This window comes from Cupressus sempervirens, chromosome 3 (assembly GCF_028749045.1).
Source record: "Cupressus sempervirens isolate cs-2001-9-10 chromosome 3, ASM2874904v1, whole genome shotgun sequence".
NCBI lineage: Eukaryota > Viridiplantae > Streptophyta > Pinopsida > Cupressales > Cupressaceae > Cupressus > Cupressus sempervirens.
In genome coordinates this window covers 93,430,354-93,455,963 of record NC_143120.1, presented here as the reverse complement: position 1 = coordinate 93,455,963, position 25,610 = coordinate 93,430,354, and the positions used below count along the sequence as shown (strand labels likewise).

At 33.7% G+C, this 25,610-nt stretch overlaps 4 pseudogenes; 1 reads left to right on the top strand and 3 right to left on the bottom strand.

Annotated features, from left to right (window-relative positions):
* Nucleotides 1–3,892: 3,892 nt before the first annotated feature.
* On the bottom strand, nt 3,893–5,027 carry LOC149564938 (putative protein phosphatase 2C 55 pseudogene; annotated as a pseudogene).
* A 10,081-nt stretch (nt 5,028–15,108) lies between these two features.
* LOC149564937 (transmembrane 9 superfamily member 7 pseudogene) lies at nt 15,109–16,115 on the bottom strand (annotated as a pseudogene).
* A 5,613-nt stretch (nt 16,116–21,728) lies between these two features.
* On the bottom strand, nt 21,729–22,946 carry LOC149564936 (transmembrane 9 superfamily member 7 pseudogene; annotated as a pseudogene).
* A 455-nt stretch (nt 22,947–23,401) lies between these two features.
* LOC149564935 (uncharacterized) overlaps nt 23,402–25,610 on the top strand; it is a 64,957-nt pseudogene continuing 62,748 nt past the window's right edge.

The following is a 25,610-nucleotide window of genomic DNA, read 5'->3' as shown; positions in this document are numbered from 1 at the left end:
TTGGATAAGGTGCTTAGTTGTCTTATCTTTTGGTTGTTTCTAGAGACATTCTAGGTGCTTCTTGAGAGGCCTTTATATATATGCACTCCTAGTGTACTCTTAAGTTGGCTAATCTAGAATATTGAATGAATATTGTCATTTTGATCATACTCTATCTATTTTGGTCTACGGTGTGCTTGTGCTGAGTTCTTTAGTTCTTGGGTGAATTCTGGCCTAAGCCAAATTCTTACAGTACCAAACTTTTCATCTACTTTAACATTTGCACACTCTATTATAGTTTTTGTTCTATAGTTGAAACATCTATAAGCTTTACTTTTCAATGAATAACCAAGAAATATACCTTCATTGCTCCTCGGGTCAAATTTATGAATATCATCATCTTTTTTGATGTAACATTTGCTTCCAAATATATTGAAGTACTTGACTAATGGTGAGTAACCAAACCATAGTTTATAGGGTGTTTTGTCCATACTTTTTCTAATTTGCACTCTATTTAGTGTGTATATAGCTGTATTGATAGCTTCTCTCCAAAAGATCTTTGGTACATCATTCTCAAATAACATAGCTCTTGCTGCTTCAACAATTGAATTGTTTCTTCTTTCAACAATCCCATTCTGCTTAGGTGTATTGGGTGAGGATAGTTGTCTCCTGATGCCATGTTCTTCACAATAGATATTGAATTCTCTAGAGGTGAATTCTCCTCCTTTGTTTGATCTTAACTCCAAGATTCATTTCCCACCTTGTTCTTAAATATCCTAAATTTCTCAAATGCCTCTAATTTTTCTTTAAGAAAATCTATCCACATCATTCTAGTGAAATCATCAAAAAAAATCATGAAGTACCTTTCTCCATAGGATCCTCTTGTTCTTGTAGGACCACTCAGATCTATATGTACCAGTTCCAACTTTTTTGTAGTACAAAACTACTTGCTAGGAAATCAAACTCTTTTCTACTTAGCCAAAATGCATTCCTTAAAAATAGTGTCAATGAGCTTAGAGATTTTGGGAAAATCACTCACAAAAAGTGTATTACTGGCCTTTACAATGTTATCAAAGTTAATGTGACAAAATCTTCTGTGTCATGACCAACTATTGTCAATCCTTGCTACTAAACATGTTATTTCAATGGAGTTTAACTGAAATACATTACTTCTAGTTTTTGTGCTAGTACCAAGTAGTTTTCCTTCCTTGTTCTTGATAATGCATGTATCGTTACCAAATTATAGTTGATAGCCTTTGTCCATAAATTTTCCAACACTCAACAAGTTATGCTTAAGTCTATCAAAAAAAAAAACATAATTAGTAAATGTTTTACCATCAAGTGTTATAGATTCAATTCCTATAATATGACAGGCTACATTATTCCTTACTATGACAATTCCTCCATCATAGCTTCTGAATTCGACAAATTTGCTCATATCACCAGTCATGTGATGTGAACAACCACTATCAATGATCCAATCTTTCTTTTCAACTTGTGAAATCAGCAAACTTTCTCTCTAATTTCTCTATCAAGATCTTCCTCTTTTATAGCTACAAATTCTAATTCATCTTCACTTTTGTGTTGATTAGATTCTTCTTCATCTTCTTGTTCATTAACATATAAGCAATTTCTAGATCTTCTAGATTTGAATCTACCCTTAAACTTCCTTTCTCTTTTAGGATACTTACATGCATAATGATCATATTCATTACAAGCCCAACATTTAAACATTTTCTAACCATCTTTTTCTCTTTCCACAAGAAGAGCCACTCCTTCTTGGATCTTTTCTTCTAAGGATTTTCTACTGCTAGCAATGTCTCCCTATGTTTTTGTGCTTCTTGCTAAAATAGATTTGATGTTTAATGCATTGAATGTTGTCTCAACTTTTGCCAATTCTCCAAAATTTTTTAGATCAAATTTTGCAGCTTCCAATCTAGCCAACAATGTCTGTTTGGTAAAATTAGTAGTGCAAGGTATCATCAGTTGAATCATTTGTGCTACTGACTTGAAAGGTGATGTCAAAATTTTCAAGATCTTTCATATCACTTCATCATCAGATTTCTTTCCATCAAGAGATGTGATTCCTACAACAATCATAGATATTCTTCCAACGTAGCTTCTCATTAATTCATCTTCCATCATTCTACCATCTTGAAATGTGCAATACAAATTTTGCAATCTAACTCTTTTTACATGTGTATCACCTTCATAATTAGGTTCTAAAATTTTCCAAATTTGATGAGATGTTTTAAGTAGTTTTACTTGACTGTACTCACTTTTAGGTAATGCTGATAGTATTTCTTCTCTTGCCCTTATGTTGCACATAAGTACTTCTCTTTGTTCTTTGGTGCAGGTTTCAAGATTGTCTTCTTCTACAATATTTTTGGATGTCTTAGTCACAAGCCAATATCCTGGTCTAATGCACAAGAGATGAGTCTTCATTTTATCCTTCCAACTATCATAGTTTGTGCCATTAAATCTAGGACTTTCCTTTCCAAACATATTCACCATGGATCTCCCAAAGTTGTTTAAAGTTTCTTTCAAGGACCTATGGCTCTAATACCAATTGTTAGAAGTAATAGTTCACCAATATAATTGAGGGAGGGGGTGTGAATTAATTATATATCAAAATTAAACAATTCTTACTTTATCAACCAAAGTAAACAACAATCATGAAGAAATGTGCATACACACATACACCAGATATGTTGACTAGGGAAACCATCCTGGTGGGAATGATGCCCAAAAAATAATGTACCAATTTGAATATTCCTTATTAGAGGATAGATAATGTTAGTAGTCTATTATAATACTCAATACAAAGATTCCCTATTAGGAGACTTTGAATCCCTATTAGGAGATTCCAACCCTATTAGGAGTTGTAGAAGGTAGTTGAACCCACTGTCCAAACAACTTCAAGATCATATCAACAAACCCACTATCCAATTAATCTTTGTACTATTCTTTTTAGGATAATATATGTGGAACAATATCTTTTCTCTTCCTCTATCCAGTATGTCAGACTCCTACACCTATAGACCATGCAAATAGATCTAGAACTCATTAGTAACCCTTAAGGTCACTTACACACATTAGCAAATTACTATGCTCTTCTACTTCACAATTTGCAAGTCTTCTATGCTTCTTGATCACAAAACATGGACTCTAGAACTTAGAAAACATATTTCCTTTATACCATCCTCAATTATTAATCATTTGAGTCAGCTCCATATACTTAACATTCATTAGAGTTGGCTCCACATTTAATTAAATGAAATACACATTTAATTAATGTTGTCAGCTCACAATTGTTTCCAAACTTCCACACATGTGACTTCTATACCTGTGCACTTGCTGACATCATTAGTGTTTAGTGAACTTCCTCCAATTAACTACTTAACCCTTCATTCCAAGTACAATATGTTATATCGATCATACAACAAAAATTATTTTCCCAATAATCTATTTTCCTACAGTTCTCAGTAAATCATCAATATGTTTCATATGCTATTGATTTAGGTTTTGTGCACTTGACCACATGTCAAATACATGTTTTAGTATATTATATTAACTATGCATGGGTAGATATGTAATTTGATGTCCTCAATACATAAATCTTAGTTTGTTGCTCTGTTAATTTTACTATGTTGTCATCAATGACAAACATAGTCATAACACTATTCTATGATGTTTTCTCATAACCTTAGCATTCATGCTAACAGGATTAGGAAAAGCTTAGGAACATGATTCCTAGGGTAATGGAAGTTGATTAGATGCTTATTTTCCAATCTGGTAAATGAAGTTAATATAATTTTACATCATCTCTTTACAAGTAAAGAAATAAGCAAGTAATAAGCATCACCTTATCCGTGTCATTGTGAATATTCACTTTTAAAGAAAACAAAACTCTTCAATGTATAGTTATGACATATGAAACAATAACAATTATTTCATCCAACTTCCCCCCTTTATACCAATAGCTTGCTCTTTGAGCAGCATCAGAAAAAGGAGTACCTTTATCTTTGTCTAGTGCATGTTGCCTTACAGATGCAACAATTTTTTCGTAGTTGTCTGAGGTCCAAAGTTATCTCCTATTGCTTCAACAACTAGTGTATTCAATTCACCATCATACAAGTTGTCAAATAGTCCATTCGTACCAGTAATTATAACATCTCCATGTGCCACATTAATGGTGAAGGTCTACAAGCATGGTTCCCAAACGTGTTAAAATTACTCTAATTAAATATTAGGTGTACAAGTATAGCTACAAGTCTAATGCAGTAAATCAAAAGGAAAATAATATATGCTTCCATTACCTAAACAAAACTTGGAAGATCAACACCATCACCACTTTGAAGCTGAAAACAACAATTAAAGCCATGGTGCTAAACATGGGACTTGAATAGTGTATGCCCACCTCTTATTACAATGAATTTGCTATCTACTAGATTCACTGCATGCAGTCCCTAGAAATAAAAAATAATGAAAAAATAGATATTCAGGTATAAAAGCAAACTTACTTAGAACCATGAAGAAGTAAATGAGTCTATATCAATAAATATAGCCGTGAGCAACTTTTTCTTTGTAAGAATCTCAGAGATTCCAATCTACAAAAAATTTTATGAATAAAAGATGACAAACATTTATGAAAAAAACTAAAAAAGATATGTAGGATAATATAACAAATCTAAATAAACAATGTAGGATACTTGGGAATTTTCTATTACCTTATCTAAAAGTACTAAAATACAAGTAGTAGAGGATACATGTGACTTTGTACTCAAATAAGCATTCTCTAACACCTTAATAGGATCAATTGAATTTTGAGGCTCCCCTTTAATGGCAACAAAAACATTTGCCATGAGTTCTCTAGAATAATCTCCTACATTGATGCCCACTTCTACCCACCCTCCCACTCCATTAGCAACCCCAACAACTTGTTCCTCTATAAAGATAAAGTGAGCATCTTCTCCACCTCTATCCTCTTTGTTTGGATATGGAAGGTAGTGTGACCCATAAACCAATTTCAAAACTTTATTGTTCATAGATGCCCTGAATATTAAGCATAAGAGACCATGAACATGACTAAAAAAAAGTAATACACATTTACAATAGTTTCATGAAAGTTTATCAAGAAAAATGTCGTTTGATACTCAGATCCAACAAAAAAAGTGGTACATAAATGAAGGTGCAAAAATATAGAACACAAAGACCACTCTACTAAGAAGTATTTCTGTTAGTTGAACAGCTCATAGATAAGATCAATATATGGCAAGCTTTTATCTAGGGCATATATTGCATGTAATGTATCAACAAGTAGGGAATTTCTAAAAGCATCCATAACCTATATGAAACCATCCAATAGAAGTTGACAAACACCACAACTTAAAGACCAATTTGATCACAAAGAATCTCTGTGTGCAACAAACAAAATAATCTCAAGTTTCATATGTGTATAGTAATTTTGTAAACATAATATGCATGCCTCATCTACTCTCAAAATATGCCACAATTCATATCGATTATAAAATAACAAAGCTTCCAAAAAATGTGCATAGGGATTAAGAAAAGTAGGGAATTAATGTATAAAGTTCAATTCAGTATTGAGTCATTGACGACTTCAACAATTCACATAAGTTTCCATAGCTTGTTATGCACCATGCATCTATTTTTATTAGGGTATCATGTTGAAGCATATATGATAAATATTCTATCTAAAACCCATCAATTCACTACAAATAATTCCCGTGTAACATATTCTCTTCCCAATATGTAATTCTTGCTAATTACATGGAATCAGACACCATTAATGATCCATTCACACATACAATGTATGCTCTCTATCACCAAAATCAATGACACAAAACTTGCATTGGTCTAAGGACATGCCTGTCCAAAAATACTACATTCCCTATAAGGGAAAATTTTCAAAATTGGAGAGTTGGGTAAAATGTTTCCCCCACTCCACCACCAACTTTTCCACCTTCACCGAAGATGTAACCAAGTCACTTGCTATATGGCACATGCCATTACATACTGACTGAAACCTTTAGCTTTGTGAAAACTAGTTTGCCTGTCGTGGAGCACTTTGCCTTGAAAAGTTCAATTCACCTCAATTTGCATATCAGCATTGCCCCCCACCATTGCTTCACTAGCATCCCCTTTTTTCCTCTAGTAATTACTAAATTTGGGCCCTTGGTCCTCCATCCCTATAACTTGTCCTGCATCCTCCATATGAAACTCCATGTAACTAAGTAAAAAGGCTGAAAAACATATACTCCAACAATAAACAAGTTAAATTAATGCTTTACAATTTTGATCATTCTACCAAGAGTAGATCAAATAAGGCTCTATGAAGCCAACCCCAAAATTCTAACAGTTAAACCCACCGTCATGTTGTAGACTAACTAGAATCCATGGGGAAGACACAAATTCTTCATCTACAAATTTGAACATGACTAAAAGTAAAGGTGCAAGGATGTAGCAAAATTGGTTCAACTATAATCTCTATCAATTAATTTTAGTTATCAAATGAATACATCAAAGAATACAATCATACCATTCCACAAACTTGAATCTAGTCTATACTACAACAGTAAAATACATAGAGTTACAACCTTGATAATAAGTTATTAAAAAGCCCATATAAATTATGGAATGACCATTAAGATAGGCTGCTCCAGTTCTCTATTTTTCAATAGTACTATAAATTAACATAACGTGTTAATCTATTATCAAATCCCAACAAAACATATCCATCAAATTTCAAAGCATAACTCAATTTCTAAACAAACATTGACTTTAGTGATGCTCATATGTATGTATGTATGTATGTGTGTGTGTGTGTGTGTGTGTGTGTGTGTGTGTGTGTGTGTGTGTGTGTGTATACTTTCTTCAAATACTAATGACAATATTGAACATATTATATTTCACTAATCAAAGGACGTTGTTTTAAATATCAAAATCCACCAAATAATGATACAATCTTGAAAATATATGGCTTAAATTAAAATAGGTATATAGTATTGACATTAATTAATTTTATTAGATAAAGAATTTATCTAGTAATTTTCTTCCCATATTAGAATAAATAATATAATTGTATATGAAGCATATATATATATTTTATAATAAACGAATATATAATTTTAGATTATAATAAATTTATAGAATATTAAACATATTTATTATTATCTAAGTAAAAGCTAGAGGAAAATATTTTTTAAGGGTGTCATTGTATAATTTGAAGTTATTGTTTACACAAAAGTATACACCCTTTCTTGAGGTATGACCCTCAAGTGACCTTGTGTAACATTGAAACAATCTTCAAGCTATGGGACTTGAACTGTGAGATTGAGTCTCTGGAGAAGGTTAGCTTCCTTACAATCAAGATGCACCTAACTACTGCTTGAGAGGAAAAGGGAGAAAGAGATGTAGGAAATAAAACTACCTAATCTAATTTAGAGGAGGATGATGCACCTAATTAAAATGGTTATCACTCTTCTTAGGGATGCAAAACACATCAATGAAAAGCCCAAATACACAAGTCTTGACTCTATTCTACTCCCCAAGAATTCACATGTAGTTTTAAAACTGATCAAGTGTTGAATGAAAATACATCTTCACAATACAAAAATCATCAATAGTTTGAGCACAACATACAAACCTTAAAAAATAGAAAGAAACATTTAGAACAAGGAAAGATACATGCACAAATAATGAATGGAAAGAAAAGGTAAAGAAGAGAGCTATTTCATTAATGGAAAGAAAGGAATACAATTGTAGAGCATAAGGCTACTGCAAGTAGACATGACAAAATAGAGAGGAACCTGTAAAACATATTTATAACTACCTTTTATAGAGTTCAAGCATAACTCTAATACTACATTGAGTTCAAACCCCAACTAGGTGGAGTTAAAATTGGAGAGGAGAGAAATAATTGAGAATCATAAAGAAATTTGATCAAAGCCACGTCTTTGTGTTGAAAATCTTATTCTTTCATGCAAATTGAGCTATGAAGAGATAGAAATAGTGGACATCAATGCTCTGGCTAAGTAGATGGATAACTAGGTGGTGGGAGGATAAAATCTACATTTACTAGGCATGGGGAACACCAATGAGTGGTTGCAAGTGATCAAAAGGCTTAATCTCCATTAAAGAGCTAGTCAATACCATGTTTACGACCATGCCAAGTCAATCATGTCATCAATTGAATAGTTAACCTCACCACTTGGCCTCATATCATTGACAAATTTTGCTAAATCATTCCATTTTTCAAGTTGTTATGTTGACCCATGCCTACCTTTGTTTGTGGCTTTGCAATTAAAAATCCTCATTAACTGTATGGCCCTGTGAAACCATGACCTCCCATATTATGCCTTATCACTGCTTCATGGCTTGGAATAATTTTGCAAACACCAAAAAAATGACCACTATGCTCCATCATTGCAGTTTGGACTTAACAATCCTTTAACCGTGTGATGATGTGAAGCCATTCATTATCTTTGTCACCCCTTCACAAGCTAAACCCTAGGTTGACTTGAAATGTGTGTGATATTGTGATTGCCATGAACTTAAATATCAACATTACCATTTGTACTGTCACAACTTAAAACTTGACTGTAGCTTAGACACGTGCGATAGTGTGAAGCCACATAAATTTGACTATCTAATACCCGTTGCAACTTTACAACCATCTATCCTAACTATAGGTGAATCCATGTGATGTTGCACTATCCTTCTAGGTCTTAAGATTTTCTTTGCTTGCAATATCACAACCTTAAACCTTAACCACAGTAATAACCTTGCAAAGATGCAAACACAACATTTCACATCATTGCCACCCTAGCTCTGGGTTAGCCTTAACTCCCAAAAAATGTGTAATGACCTATCTCTTGACTGCATGGTCTCTTACCACAACTTCATAAATTTAACCTTGGTTTTATTTGAACCCCCTATGACAGTGCAAACAAGGTATTTTAGAACCTCAACACCCTAACCTTGGGTTTCCCTTAATCATTTGTGATGGAGCAAAAAAATTGAAATTGACTGTAGCTATTGACATTTGCAACATTGCAACTTGGAATTTTGAAGCTTTTTGAAGGAGTGGTATCAATTGAAGCTAAGATGTATTTATAACTGGAAATTCCTTCAAAACTAACCCTTGTGACGATGCAACTAAGGAGTCTCCATGTGCCTAGCCCCACCATGACACACATCAAAAGCTCATATTCCCACTTCAGCTAAACTTTGCACAACTTCAAAAAGTAAGAATACAATAGTTGTCGATCTAAAAAGTTTCGATGGTCTGACTATAACTGAAGTTCCCTTGGCATAGTCATCATCCTTGACCAATCAAACACCACCAATCTATCACTACCTTGACACATCCCTTTTTGTATCCCACATACTAAATTTGGTCCCACCTTGTCTATGCAGTAGCTTGCTACTTCCCTAGTTTCATTAAACTTCAAACACTTTCAAAATGTAGGGATGAGATAAGTATTGATCCTCTTCTAATCGAAGATTTGGAACTTGCATGATCTTCACTACTTAAAACTAAGGAGGAGGGGGGTCTATAAGGATAGGTGTCACAAGGTCATATCCCTACATTTTTGAAACCTCATGCATTTACAAAAAGTGGGGATACGCCAGTCGTTGATCTATTTAAATCTGATGGTAGAGAGATGCCCTATAAACCTTCACAACCTTGCAACCTAAGATTGGATGCTAGCATTAACACCTATGAAGCTTTGCTAATGGTTATTGAGACTGCATCATGCTTTCTCAAGTCATCTGATGGTTAAGTGTTAAACTGGAGTGATAGGGTGATGAAAGGTAGTTGCACGATTATGACTTGAAATCTCTTAAGGATTTGTCATACAATATAAAAGATTTGAAGACTTAGGGATATAAGAAAAATATATTTGACCTAGATTTTACATATCCCTCTTATTCATGCATGACAATAAATGAATATACAAGAATACAAACATGGCTACCACCCTAGATTTTTATGAGATTGGTCAACATTGGAAAACATGGGTGGGGCAAAATGGTCAACATTTTTGGTGACTCAAAGGGAATGTTTGCCTCCTAAGCATGGACTAGTCACCTTAAGAAATCTATTGAGCTATAGAGTCACAAAAAAATGAGACCTTCTCTACAAACAACCAAAAAATTACAACCTCTACAACTATCAAAAATTCAAAACATGTCATTTCACAAAGAAATAGCCTATGCTCATGCACTTCTTGGAAATATCAAAACAACCTAATCTAATATGTACAAAAAATTATAGAAATGGAAGTTTAAAAAAAACCATTAACTTGTTTGTTGAAGTAGTTTCCTCTTCTCACTAGTTGATTTCTCCTTTCAAGCACATGGGTAGCTGAAAAAATTAGTAGACATGACAAGCACACTGTTGCATGAAACACCTTTCCCCCAATGCTGAAAACAATGGAGCTCTCCAACATTGGGACATTTTCTTATGGAGCAAAATATATCTGCTCCTCTTTGTAGAATTGTCCCTCATGCACTAGAATGAGCATGACTGGGGGTAACTTGCATTGTTGCAAAGCTAGATACCTAATGGGGCATCTTCTTGATGGTTTTAGGTTTGGGCAATCAACCTTGACTATGATATTCTCTACAATGGTAGCATCCAACTAGTTTGGAAGTGGCTCCTCTTCTTGCAAAGAAACAATCTCCACCCCTTCATGATACTCATGAGCCACCTCCTTGGGCGTTACTAGTATAATTTGTCTCTCCACTTGTTGTTGCTAAAGAAGATGCTCTTCATGTATTAGAGATGATGATTCAACATCTATGAAAGAGAAGATAGAATCAAACTCATCCAAGAGATCATCCTCATCATTGATCTCCTCCATTATAGTTTCAATAACATGCATAGGTTGAGGGGTGACCTCATGCATGTAAGCATGTTTCTCCTCAAGGATAAAGCTTGTTGGAAACATGAATGTTGATAATACTTCTATGGGGGAGGATTGTAGAAACATGATTAGATCATTATCATGATGAGATGTTAAATTCATGACTTTGTTTTTCATTGATGTCAACATAGCAATTTTCTATGGTATCTAACAAAAGAACAACGGTAAAGGTCAAGTTGGTACAAACAGCTAGTTGAGCATTTTTACTAAGTGATGTTAAAGGGAGATTATACTAAGTATCTAGTATATACAGCTAACCTCAAAAGCTTAAGATATTCAGTCTAGAAGAAGTTATGCAAGTTTTGGTAAAGAATATTCTAAGATAGAGTTTACATAGGCATGTTCTAGTAAACTTGTTATATCTCTTAGTAGATTTTTTATTCTAAGAAGCCAAAGTTAAGGATATGAAGAAGACATTCTAGAGATGACGTAGCTAATCTCACTCATCATAATGTTGCATGTATGGAAAATTATTCAAGTTACAAGGTGGAAGCATCTTGGCCATAAAATTATTTGGACAATGGGTCCTTCTATCATCCACAACTCTTAACAAGTTGCTACAACTCGTAATAGGGTTGGAATCTCCAAAAAAGGATTCAAAGTCTCCTAATAGGGACTCATATGTACTAAATGTTGAAATAAACTTCTAATAGGGTCCATCCTTTAACAAGGAATATTTATATTAGTATGTCATCTTGTGGGCATCATTCCCACCAGGGTTTTCTATCTAATCAAGGTGTACACACCCAAAAATTGGCAAAGACTTGAATTACACAATTTTGATCAATCAATGCAAATTGAGGAGGAAATTAGAAGAACACAATAGAGTTTCAAATCAAATATCACATTAGGTCATTAATCATCTATCGTATCAACAAGACCTAAACCAATTTAAAAAAGAGGAGAAAAACAAGTCAAAATCATAAAATGAAATTCAAAAAGGGAGGAAAAAAAGATAGTTTAAATTAAATAGAACATTTATTAAATCAATAAAGTCATTTATCCTCACAAAAGTGAAAATCCCCCTTTTACATTTAAAAGAATTGGAAAAATCCTCATTTATCCTCAAAACCAAGTCTATTGGACTTTTCCTCTTGGTCTCTTATGAGATATTTTCAATTTCACCTCTACCCACTTGTTAAAGATAAAAATCTTGATTCTTACCCCAACACCTTCCTAAATCTTATAAATAGGAGGGAAATCCAAGAGCTAAGGGACCCAAGTTTTAAGCATCTACACTATAGGCACATTTTGGGTTATCATATTTTAGCATTGTCATTATAGAAAGTTCATAACATTTTAGCACATGTTTAACTCATCGCATGTCCATTTTGATAGTATTCTAGAGTTGCTACCCACATCTAATTTGCATTATAGTCATAGATCTTGCATGCATTCTTGTAGATATACACTTTAAGCATACTCCCATTCTAGAACTGTAATTGAGCTGCTGGTCTAAGAGTTTTCTTAGTGGTTGTAGTTAGGGAAACATGAGATGCTCATAGAGTTTACATTTTGACAATGATTTCTTGGGTTTAGTCTAGTTCATTATCATTTTATCTACACTCTGAATTAAAGTCTCATGAATACATGAATATACCATGTACAAATTGGCACCCACCATGGGGCTTGATCTCAACACCTCTCTACTTTTCAATCTTTCTATCTATTCTTTTATTTTTTGTATAGATCTATGTTTCTTGTTGGTTTCTTGTGTAGATCTAATTGGTTGTAGGTTCTACAGCATTCTAAAGGCTTCGTAACAGTGAAAGTAAACTCTCAAAGTCTTCTTTGAATGCACAAGGGCCAAATCTAAATCTTCTGATGCTTCTGAACTCTATTTTAACACTTCCAAGCAAACTTTTAACATATTTACATCTTTTTGTAGCATTTTTAAATATTTCTATAGTGCATATAAACATTTCTATAGCCCATATAAAGTATCTTATAACACATTTTCTATTTATTACAGTGCATTTACTAGATTAAATAGTGCATATAACACATTCTATAATGCATACAATTATTCTTGTAGTGCATTTGATAAAAGTTATAATTTGTTGAATCTAACTTCTAGATCTGAATATTGGTTACTAACAGCTCCCTTTCAAGCTAATAGGAAACTCCTAAACTACAAACAACACATCATAGGAATGAAGACCCTTAGAAATGCACATAGTCTTTGCTAGCTTTGCATCAGGTAAGTGGACCTTGGCCCTCTTTTTAATTCAAAGTGTGGCATTTATAAGTTCCAACCCTAGTTCAATAGAAGTGTTTCATCTCACTGATCTAAAAAGAAGTAGGTTTATGCTCTAAACTCCCTTGAGTTGATCAAAATTCCTGACCTTTTGTAAAGATTAGTTATAATTGAATGAGGAAAGAACCCACACATAGTTAAACTAGGAGCCCCTTTGTCTTCAGTAGTATAAGGGCTAGTGATTGAACATTTGTGTCTGTTGTGTTTGGGAAGTCAAGAGAGTAGGGATATCCTCTCACTCTTCTCAAGTGATCAAATTCCCAAACCTTTTTTGTGATTTCTATTTTCTTTCTTTCCACTAGGTAGGATATTTAGCCATAAAAAGGCTACCTCCCAAGTTGCCTTAGTAGGGTTAGTGAGAAGGAATGCCTCCCAATCTTGTATTCCTAATTGAATGCAAGCCACCCATGTTTGGAATATAGCTTTCCTCTAATAGACCCATGAGGGATTGTGCCAAACCTCCTTAGTGTTGTGTTGGTAAACAAATTTGTTCTTTACAATTTAACTCTCAAATGTCCAAATCTGAAAGAATGACCCGATACCAATAGTTGGATGATCTATCATCAGGTTGGTAGATTTCCTCTAAATTAAAAGGTACAAATCCCTTAACAAATGATATTCAATGAATCTTGTTTGTTCCTAAAATAATTGGGTACATTCTTAACCCAAGAATGAAAGAGGAAAACCAAGCCAACCCTAGATAGAACTAACTCAGGAAGATTTTAGTTCCTAAACCTAGCCAATACCAAGAACCCACAATTCCTATGACTTCTTGTATAACAATAAGCTAATTTAAAGTAATCAGAAAAAGTGATGCTCAAATACTCTAATTCATAACAAAACCTTTCTTGTTTTAAACACAAAAAACACAACACTTTGACTACAGTTTCTCCCAACCTCAGCCAAATCTATTTGAAAAATTGATTATCAATATCCAATGCATTAACCAAAATACAAAAATTAAATGCTTTCCTCTCTACTCTAGTAATGCCTACTTTTTGTAGAAAAGAAGCCCTTATATCCTCATCTAATTCCTTATTTAATGCCTTTTCATCTTCATGACCCTTTAATCACCAATATAACTAATTCTTTCTCATCCAAGTATTTAATCATTTCTCAAAGATAATCTATTTTCACTATTTTTGAATCCTATTCTTTTAAATTTTAGTACCTGGACCATTTTAATGGTATCGTTATTTATGAATTCAATGAAAAAGATTCCTCAAAATAATGCAATAGTCTTCTGAATATCAGCACTATTGGGATTCTTTGACTCTTCATATCCAAAATTTGATTGGCTTGGAATACCCTACCTTTTTTTAAGGAATAGTTGTGTTTAAACATTGCACTACCTATAGTTCCTTTGCACCTTATGTTTGCAAATAATGGAAACCATCTGCACATCAAAACCTTTTTATGTCCTTTGCCATAAAATTGAATTCTATAAAATTGAATGTATGGCACACACAAGTAGTTGTGTTGAGTAGCTCAATCAATCTTCACTGATGAGTATATCATAAACAAGCTTGGTGATCTCCAATTTTGTGAAGAAGTAGAATATTGCATAGAGAAAAAAATAGAGCATTGATGAGCCTAAAGTTAGATATAATGTCCACCACCAATGGTAATCTTTACTACACAATGGGAAGTAACAGAGAATAATAGTGATCGTGGCACAAGTGATCAAAAGGATGATAAAGATGATGAACAAGAACCCAAAGATATAGTAGAATTGATTCAGCCATATGGAAGTCAAAATGAAAAATAGCTCAATGAAAATAGCTCCAAAAGGTAAGATGCCACCAATTAATATGGAGCAAATTGGTTGCATATACCAAGCCTATTATAGAATTTTCCTGGGGGTCTTGTTTGTCTTCATTAGATCCTCAATTGCAAGTTTCTTGAACCCAAAGTAACTCAAAACATAAAAGTAGACTTCAGGGTATATTTTTTTATTTTGTGCTTTTGAACATCTTATACAAATGAGCTAAAGAGTAGCCAGCAAATAACCTTGTGAAAACCCATAATAGAGCAATAGTAGTCATCAACCCACCACGACTAGAGAGAGAAAGGAAACCAAGCATTGCAAATATCATTGTAACAAGTGTCATTCCAAAAAATTGAACACTAGTTCCAACATACACATAAAGTAGGCTAGAGTGACTAGGAGGCTTGAACACATCTCCATGGACCAATTTCCATCATGTTTCTTCTTGGGATTCATCCTGTGTCTCTAGTTGGTTGTGTTTTGAAATATCCCTCAACAAAGTTCTCATCATGATCATTGCCATAATGCTAGAAAGGAATGACACAATCATCAATGAATTAATTATGGAGAACCAATGGATCTAATCATCTAAACTTAGCAGATATGTATCCCATCGAGATGCCCATTTCATAGAGCTATCCTTAAAAGTGACATCATAACTAAAGATGACCTATTCACCTTCCTCTACCTCTTAGGGAGTGTCAAAACTTAAAACATTTCACTTAGTGTTTGCGTTGCAAGTTATCAAATGTGGATTCTTAGGTTTCTAAGGCTACTCATATGCTTTACACTAAAAGGTGTGACTTCAAAACCAACAATACGTGCAATATTAGTCTCTATGTCCTTGTGGTACTTCACTTCAAAGTTCAAATGGTTGTGGATAAAATACTTCTCTTGTGTACTCCCTGCATAGCTTGTAACATGATTTTGAGCTTGGGTTCATTATACCATGGCACTCATGTTGTTCCTTGGTAAACTACAGGCAGTATCACATAATTCCTCTACTAGTGGGATTTCATAGTTTTGCATAGAACATATTGTGTATGAACAAATCATAGCCATCTTTACATGACCGTGGGTCTTTTGTAGTCTTCAATGGCAATCCTAAAGACACTCGGGTTGATTCATCTCTTGTATGGCCATGGGCCTTCTCCATCTTGTTGTCGACATTTGGTTAGGCATACTGACCATTTCTTCTCTATCACAAACTGTGTGCTTTTTCTTTACTCTCCAAACAAAGCTCAGCTGATGTTGTCTCTTGTTTGCATGTGAAAGGCTTTTGAGACTTTTATTTCCTTCTTCATGACCATCAAGTCTTCATTGGCCATGAGTATATTTTCTCAGACATTAGCATAACAAAATAGAAACTTCATATAGGAATGTTCCACTCCTTTATATGGGGTTTAGATGTTGGGCTTTCACATCCACAAGCTCATGTTATAGCACCCAATGGGAACAAGACATAAAATGTATTTAGAGCATCAAATTTATCAAGCTTGAGGTCTCTCATGGCTAAGACTTTTGTAATTGACATGCATCCTCTTCCAAGGCCCAAGCTCCTATGTTCGGCACTAATTCCCCACATGTACCATAACTATTGGCAAGTTTTCACAGAATTGCTTTGATGGAGTACCATAGTATACATCTTCTCCCTTGGCTTCATTAGAGAGTTTTTGCTATGTTATGGAGGATTCACAAAATCACTTTTGGTGAGATGAAGTGATGCAGAGCCACACCTTGGAAAGCTCAGGAGGAGAACTCACTCAACTGAGTTACATCAAGGGGCATCTACAACAGCAAGGATCAAAATCGAACCAAACTAAATGCAAATCTTTACATGCACACCAAGATCTTTAACCCGAAATGTCCTTCCAAATCAAATTTTTAAGGCTGAGACTCAAAGAAAATGTATTCCATCTCCGTGCCGCCTACACTTCAATGTGATCAGACTTAGCAAAGGTTTGCATGAAGAATAAAATGGAGTGATAGAACATGCAAAAGATCCACCAGAAAATAGACTGTAAAAGAATGTTATAACGTCTCATACTAATCCTCCTACAACATCATTCGAAAATCTGCACCTTTCTACTTTCGTACGGACTCACCACAATCTTTCCTCACCTTTCGTATTCTTGTCTTAGAAAATCAGGTGCAACTGAATCATAAATGCCATGCTTGAAAAAACAATCTCAAAACCGTATATCTTTTCTGAAAAACATCAAAAACACCATAGAAAACCAAAACTTTGCATAATGGAAATCATTTCATATTTGCCAGATGGAAACCGAAAAATCTCAGCGGTTTTTGGAGAGTTTTGAGAAAAAAATGACAACTTCAATGAGACTTGCACAAGAAAACTAAAACGCATTTCATACTAAAAAATGAACCATGCACCATGAAAATCAGAAGAAACATTCTATTCTCTCCAAAATTTGATCTTCCAAAGCTGAAGAGACACACGAAAAAATTGCAACTTTTCTATTTTACTCAAACTCGAATGAATCTCTTACATAGCCGAATGGCTTATTTAAAACTGACTTCTCCTTTTCTAATAAAAGTATCTGAAATGTTTTTTTTGTCTTTTATCCAATAAAAGAATAAGAATCTGAAACTGCCTACTACCTATTATTGGAATCTTTCAATCATTATCTACGAATTAAAACTATTCTAATTTAAAGAACCTACACCTAGTCCTAGGTGGCTATATCTGGAGAGCTCATCGAACTGCTATCTAGGTATGCCACCACATGTAGGACGTTTATTGAAAACATTAAATTTAAAATACACACACAAAACATAAACCTTTCTTATTCTATTTCCCACTCTGCTACTGCAGCATGAAGCACATAAATAGATTCTTTTGATAGCCATGCTCTTTGCTTTGAATTTGATGTTTGGCAAAAAAATTAACTTCTACTTCTCGATTGGTGAGATTTCATGAATGGACATTGAAAGATGCATTAAGACATGAATTTCCTACATCTTTCATTTCTCATATAGTGGCTCCAAAATCTAATCTTTGTATTAAGTAATTCATATTGAATACATCTTTCAAGTTTAGAATCTATGGAAATATCGAATTCTAATTTGCTTCACTTTGGCAAAAAATGGGAAATTGGCTTCTCCGGCGGAAAATATCAAAATGGCTTCTCCTATGGTAGGAAAATTGGAAATTTAGTTCTAACCACAATTCTAATTTTTCATTCCAATTCCAATTCTACATTCCATTTCTAATTCTACATTCCAGTTCCAATTCTTCTTCTTTTTGTATATTCAATCAAACAATTTCAAAGACTAACTCAATTGTTTCTTTCTTTAAGTTAGATTATGAACATGAAGCTGAAGAAGCATAATAGATCATATCAAACTAAACCTGTAATTCTAAATCGAGGCAATGAACTCTAAACTATGGCATAGGAACTTTCACATCTACATTAGAACTTTGATCTTTATCTTTCATAGAAATATTGTTAAGAAAACTGGAAAAAATTTTGGGGAATTCTTTATGGGAGGAAACTTTAAAAGTTTTTAAAATGGTGTACTAAAAGTGTACCTACAATTGGCTCTAAATGGGGATTATGTGCTGCAAAGCACATAAAGAATCTAGTATCTCTACTAGAAGACAAGTTCCTTATCCATTGGGTTACAAATTTTTAAAAAAATGAAGATGAAAATAGAGTTGGGTGGAGGGTAGCAAGGAAAAACCAAAACTAGGAATGTGAACAACAATGCAACAACGTAAGGAAAAACTAAACTAGGCAAGACAAAATTTCGAAAGAAAAACATATTTACAAATAGGAGAGGAAACCTCACTAAAAGGAAGGGGAGCATAATAAAACTCATACATGGCCATTAATCGATTGTAAAAAGAAGGAGCCATTTTGGAACAATGCATGGTGTCCCAATAAAGTAATTCATCTTAGCTATAATTTAATGACCTACTCAATACTGAAAATCAACTCAATAAAATGAAGAAGTCTTGCAAGCAAAATATTATACCCAAAGAGCCATGTTTCATCATAGAATTCCAGTTTTTCTTTATCCTTTTGCATGAAATATTTGAGGCCATTCCTAGACTCAAAGTAAAATGAACATTTCTAAAATATATCTAAAGAAAACACTTCATTATCTTTATCATTTAAACACTTGGGATTGTCATAATTTGGAGGAATTTCAACATACATGACAGCCTCAAATTTTGAACATGCCTCTCCAATTTTAGAATAAAGATTGATTGAAATAATTTATTTATCCTCCTCACAAATCAGATCTGAAAATCTTCTATCCAAAATAGTGACATAGGATGATGAATCAATACCTGAATCTATTGGAGGAGCATCCCTTTCTTCAATAATCAACAAGAGTTGAGAGATAACCTCTTTCTTGCAAGGTAATGTGTTTGTTGAAATCATGGATGATATCGACTACTATAACCTTTTAACTTCTTCAATCTCAACCAAAATTTTACCTTGAAACTCAATGGAAGAATTAGAAAACAATGATCCTTCAACTATTTGACATGATGGAATTTTATCATAGCACATTGGTGGAAGCAATACATTTTGAACATTGCTCTCTATTAACATAGGATCCAACTTCAATTTGAAACTCTCTTTATTCTCAAAACAATTAAAATTTTCCTCATTCAAACAATTAGGTCAAAAATGTAACTTATAAGAACATTCATTATTACTTAATTGAAGGTCATCTTGTATATGTTGTTCCTCTTCCTATTCATGCAACACATGTCATGAGGTAATGTTAGTCTCCTCATTTTCAACCTTTTGAAGATCTTCACATGCATTTCTTGTTCCTTGGGTTTTTGCACAGGAGGTTTCTTCTTGATGAGGAAAGAGCCATAGGCAACCTTCAACCAATTCACACTTCCTGCCATGTCTTCTGTAACTTCTTCAATTGGGTTTTTGAATCCTAGGATAAAAATAAAGTTGTTTGAAACATCTTCATCTCTTGTTAGCATCCAATCTTTTAATTTTTTTGAATATTTCAAGAAATATTCCTCAATAGAGCTGCCAACCTCCATCCTAGGGGAGGCACCTCAAATTCTAAAAATGAAAGCACCAAACTACTTGACCACAAATTTTGAGAATTAAAAATAGAGTCGCCAATATCCAAGCAATAGAGATAATAATAAATTGAGGAATTAAAACTCTACACTAATCTTCTTTTCTGCCTCCCTAGTAGAGTTTCCAAAAATCTCTTGGTAAATAGATTTGTTCTTTTCAATTTAACTCTCAAATGCCCAAATCTAAAAGAACGACCTGATACCAATAGTTAGATAATCTATCATCAGGTTGATATATTTCCTCTAAATTGAAAGGTGTAGCTCCCTTGTTGAATGATGTTTAATGAATCTTGTTTGTTCCTAAACTAATTGGGTACGTTCTTAACATGAGAACAGAAGAGGAAAACCAAGCTAGCCCTAGATAGAACTAACTCAGGTAGATTTTAGTTCCTAAACCTAGCCAATGCCAAGAACCCACAATTCCTATGACTTCTCAACATTGGTAATGCAATGATGTTTCTAATTATGCAAATGCAATGACATGAGATGAAAATGAAGATAAAACATACTAATCTTTACAAAAAGAATGAATGATAGTACTCTGATCTATCACCCATTCACCATTTAGCTAAGAATGCAAGAAAGTGCTCAAACCTAATTACAACAATACTTTGATTGAAAGTAATAAAAAAAAGTGATGCTCAAATACTCTGATTTATAAAAAAATCCTTTCTTGTTTTAAACACAAGAAACACAACACTGACTACATTTTCTTGTAACCTCAGCCAAATCTATTACAAAAGTTGACTATCAATCTCCAATGCATAAACCAAAATACAAAAATTAAATGCCCTCTTCTCTACTCTAAAAATGCCTACTTTTTGTAGAAAAGAATCCGTTGTATCCTCATCCAATTCCTTATTTAATGCCTTTTCATATTCATGACCCTTCAATCACCTATATAACTAATTCTTTCTCATCCAAGCCTTTAATCATTTCTCAATGATAATCTATTTTCATTCTTTTTGAATCCTATTCTTTTAACTTTTAGTACCTTGACCATTTTAATGGTATCATTATTTATGAATTCAATGCAAAAGATTCCTCAAAGTACTGCAACAGTCTTTTGAATATTAGCACTATTGGGATTCTTTGACTCTTCATATCTAAAATTTGATTGGCTTGGAATACTTTGCCTTTTTTTTAGGAATAGTTATCTTTAAACATTACACTGCGTATACTTCCTTTGCACCTTATGTTTACAGATAATGGAAACCATGTGCACATCAAAACCTTTTTTTGTCCTTTTCCATAAAATTGAATGTATGGAAAACACAAGTAGTTGTGTTGAGTTGAGCAGCTCAATCAATCTTCATTGATGAGTTTATTAGAAATAAGCTTGGTTATCTCCAATTTTGTGAAGAAGTAGAATATTGCATGGAGAAACAAATAGAGTGCTGATGAGCCTAAATTTAGATATGTTGTCTACCACCAATGGTAATCTTCACTACATAATGGGAAGTAGCAGAGAACAATAGTGATCTTGGCACAAGTGACCAAAAGGATGATAAAGATGATGAACAAGAACCCAAAGATATAGTAGAACTGATTCATCCATATGGAAGGCAAAATGAAAAACAACTCAATGAAAATAGCTCCAAAAGGTAAGATGCCACCAATTAATATGGAGAAAATTGATTGCATTTACCAAGCCTATTCTGATTTTCCTTGTGGTCTTGTTTTTCTTTACTGGATCCTCAATTGCAGGTTTCTTGAACCCAAAGTAACCAGAAACAGAAAAGCAGACTTCAAGGTATATTTTTTTATTCTATGCTTTGAACATCTTATACAAATGAGCTGAAGAGTAGCCAAAAAATAAACCCGTGAAAACCCATAATAGAACCATAGTAGTCATCAACCCACCATGATTGGAGAGAGGAAGGAAACTAAGCATTGCAAATATCATTGTAATAAGTGTCATTCCAAAAAATTGAACACCAATTCCAACATACACATAAAGCAAGCTAGAGTGACTAAGAGGCCTAAACACATCTCCATGGACCAATTTCCATTCTATTACTTCTTGGGCTTCATCCCGTGTCTCCAGTTTGTATTATTTTGAGATATCCCTTTACAAAGTTCTCATCATGATCATTGCCATCATGCTAGAAGGAATAACACAATCATCAATGAATTAATTATGGAGAACCAATGGATCTAATCATTTGACATTAGAAGATATGTATCCCATCGAGATGCCCATTTCATAGAGCTATCCTTGAAAGTGACATCATAACTGAAGATGACCTCTTTACCTTCCTCTACCTCTTAGGGAGTTTCAAAAATTAAAAAATAACACTTAGTGTTTGTATTGTAGGTTATTAAATGTGGATTCTTAGGTTCCCAAGGATGCTCATATGCTTTACACTAAAAGGTGTGAATTTAAAACCAATAATACATGCAATATCCGTCTCTATGTCCTTGTGGTAGTTCAATTCAAAGTTCAAATGGTTGTGGATAAAATACTTCTCTTATGTAATCCTTGCATAGCTTACAACACAACTCTGGGCTCGAGTTCATTATACCATGGCACTCATGGTGTTCCTTGGTAAACTATAGGCATTATCACATAATTCCTCTACTAGTAGGATTTCATAGTTTTGCATAAAATAAATTGTGTATGAATAGATCATAGCCATCTTCACATGATCGTCAGTCTTCTGTGGTCTTCAATGGCAATCCCCAAGACATTCGGGCTGATTCATCTCTTGCATGGCCGTGGGGCTTCTCTATCTTGTTGTTGGCATTTGGTTAGACATATGACCATGTCTTCTTTGTCACAAACCACGTGCTTTTTCTTCACTTTCTGAATAGAGATCATTAGATGTTGTCTCTTGTTCACATGTGCAAGGGTTTTGAGACTTTTTCTTCTTTCTTTGTGACCATCAAGTCTTCACTAGCCATGAGTATATTTTCTTAGGCATTAGCATTACCAAAAAAAACTTCATATAGGAATGTTCCCCTCCTTTATATTGGGTTTAGACATTTGGCTTTCATACTCGCAAGCTCATATTATGGCACCCAATGGGCACAAGACATAAAATGTATTTACAGCATCAAATTTATCAAGATCTAGGTCTTTCATGGCTAAGACTTTTGTAGTTGACATGCATCCTCTTCCAAGGCTTGAGCTCCCATGTTTAGCACTGATTCCCCACATGCACCATAGCTATTGGCAGGTTTTCATAGAATTGCCTTGATGGAATACCATAGTATACATTTTCTACCCTAGCTTCATTAGAGAGTTTTTTCTCTATTATGGAGGATTCATGGTATCACTTTTGGTGAGATGAAGCAAATAAATAGATCTCCTTTTATAGCCATGCTCTTTGCTATGAATTTGATGTTTGGCTGAAAATATGACTTCTACTTCTCCACTGGCGGGATTTCATGAATGGACTATGAAAGATGCATTAAGACATGAATTTCCTGTGTCTTTCATTTCTCATATAGTGGCTCCAACATCTAAGCTTTGTATGAAGCAATTCATATTGAATACATCTTTCAAGTTTAGAATCTATGGAATTATCGAATTCTAATTTGCTTCACTTTGGTAAAAAATGGCAATTTGGCTTCTTTAGTAAAAAATATCAAAATGGCTTCTCATGTGAGGGAAAATTGGAAATTTAGTTCTAATCACAATTCTAATTTTGCATTCCAATTCTAATTTTGCATTCCAGTTCTAATTTTGCATTGCAGTTCCAATTCTGCTTCTTTTTCTATATTCAATCAAACAATAAGACTAACTCAATTTTTTCTTTCTCTAATTTAGATTATGAACATGAAGTAGAAGAAGCATAATAGATCATATCAAACTAAACCTATAATTTTGAACTGAGGCAATGAACTCTATATTGTGGCATAGGAACTTTCACATTTGCATTAGAAATTTGATCTTTATCCTTCATAAAAACATTGTTAAGCAAACTGGAAACAATTCTAGGGAATTCTTTACAGGAGGCGAGTTTAATTTTTTTTAAAATGGTGTACTGAAAGTGCACCTACACATTGGTGGGGAGCTATCTATCACAAGAGAGGTAATTTGATCATTGGTTAAAAACAAAACCCACTAGTCACCGACTTTAGATAACCTTATTGGGAAGCCCTTTTCTTCCAGTTTTTAGGTGTGGGCAATTTTATATTTTATTCCCATTTCTATTGTTATTGTGCTTGGATGTGTTTTAAAAACTTAATAACAAACACTAGTGTGGGTCACAGTCCTACCAAAAGATGCAACTGTAAACTAATATGAGAAACCAAGTTCAAAATGAGAATACTACTAAATAACCTTAAAATACCTCATCTACTACCTAAAATGACACATTTGGCTTATCTTGTGATGCATTTGAACTCTTTATAATGCATATGACTGCAAAACAACACAATTAAAACTTTAAACAACACATTTACTCTATATAACAATGCATTTAAAGTCTGTAACAATGCATGACAAATGTAATAGAGCATTTGAGTATTTAAATAGCACATATAATCAATGAAATAGTGCATCTGATCAATCCTATGACACATTTGAGGAAAAGTCTAGAATAGAGGCTATTTACATACATGACACTTCCAAACCAACAACAGATTTGGATACCCCTTTTTCTCATTGATATTTTCCTAGACTGAGAAGTCCCAAAATTGATCGAAACCATTTTTGAAATGAGAAAAGCTGCAAATGGCATTATTAATCCAATAGTCATTATTGCTTCATTTCACACATCAAGCCATAAACATTCAAAGACAAACATCTATTCCCTACCTAACTTCACAAAAGTGAACTCACCATATCAACATTGCCAAACACCTTTTCCAACCTAGGTTTGTTACTCCGGATGAATCACAATCAATGAAAATCCTCATACTATGAAAATGCATAGGAACTAGAAGAATCCTACTCACATTTCATGCCACTACATAAACTAATATAGCCATGATGTCAAAATGATCACCTCTATGGGTGAGTGCTAGGATAGCCAACAAAACCATCAAACATATGAAACCTCTAAATATTATTGAACCTATCCCACCAACAAACTATTCACAAAATGTAGTTACCAATGAGTCACCCCTATTCAATCAAAATTCAAAATCCTTTTCCAAAACGGGTTCATCTAACATATGGTCTGACAAGAGCATGATACTAAAATTGAAGATTTTCAACAAAATCCTAAACTTGTTGATATCATGGAAAAGATACTTGAGAAACACAAGGAACATTTCATACTAGCATTAGCACAAAAAGGTACAAAATTGCCATCTAATTTTGATGTGACCAATCTAAAATGAGGCAAAGAAGAGTCACCCCTAGATATTATCACACAAAAATTACAAGACCTACAATTGGAAATGGAGAGAATGAAGCGAGGACAAATACAACTCGTAGAATTTAGTCTTGAAAAGGTGTGTCCTCTTCCATTTGATAAAAACATTACCTTCACACCTTTCTTTCAAAATGTGCAAATACCAAAATACAATAAATATTTTGGCACATCAAATCCACAAGATCACCTCAGACAATTCTATACCCTAAGTATGGAGTTTGTCCATGACATGACTTACCTA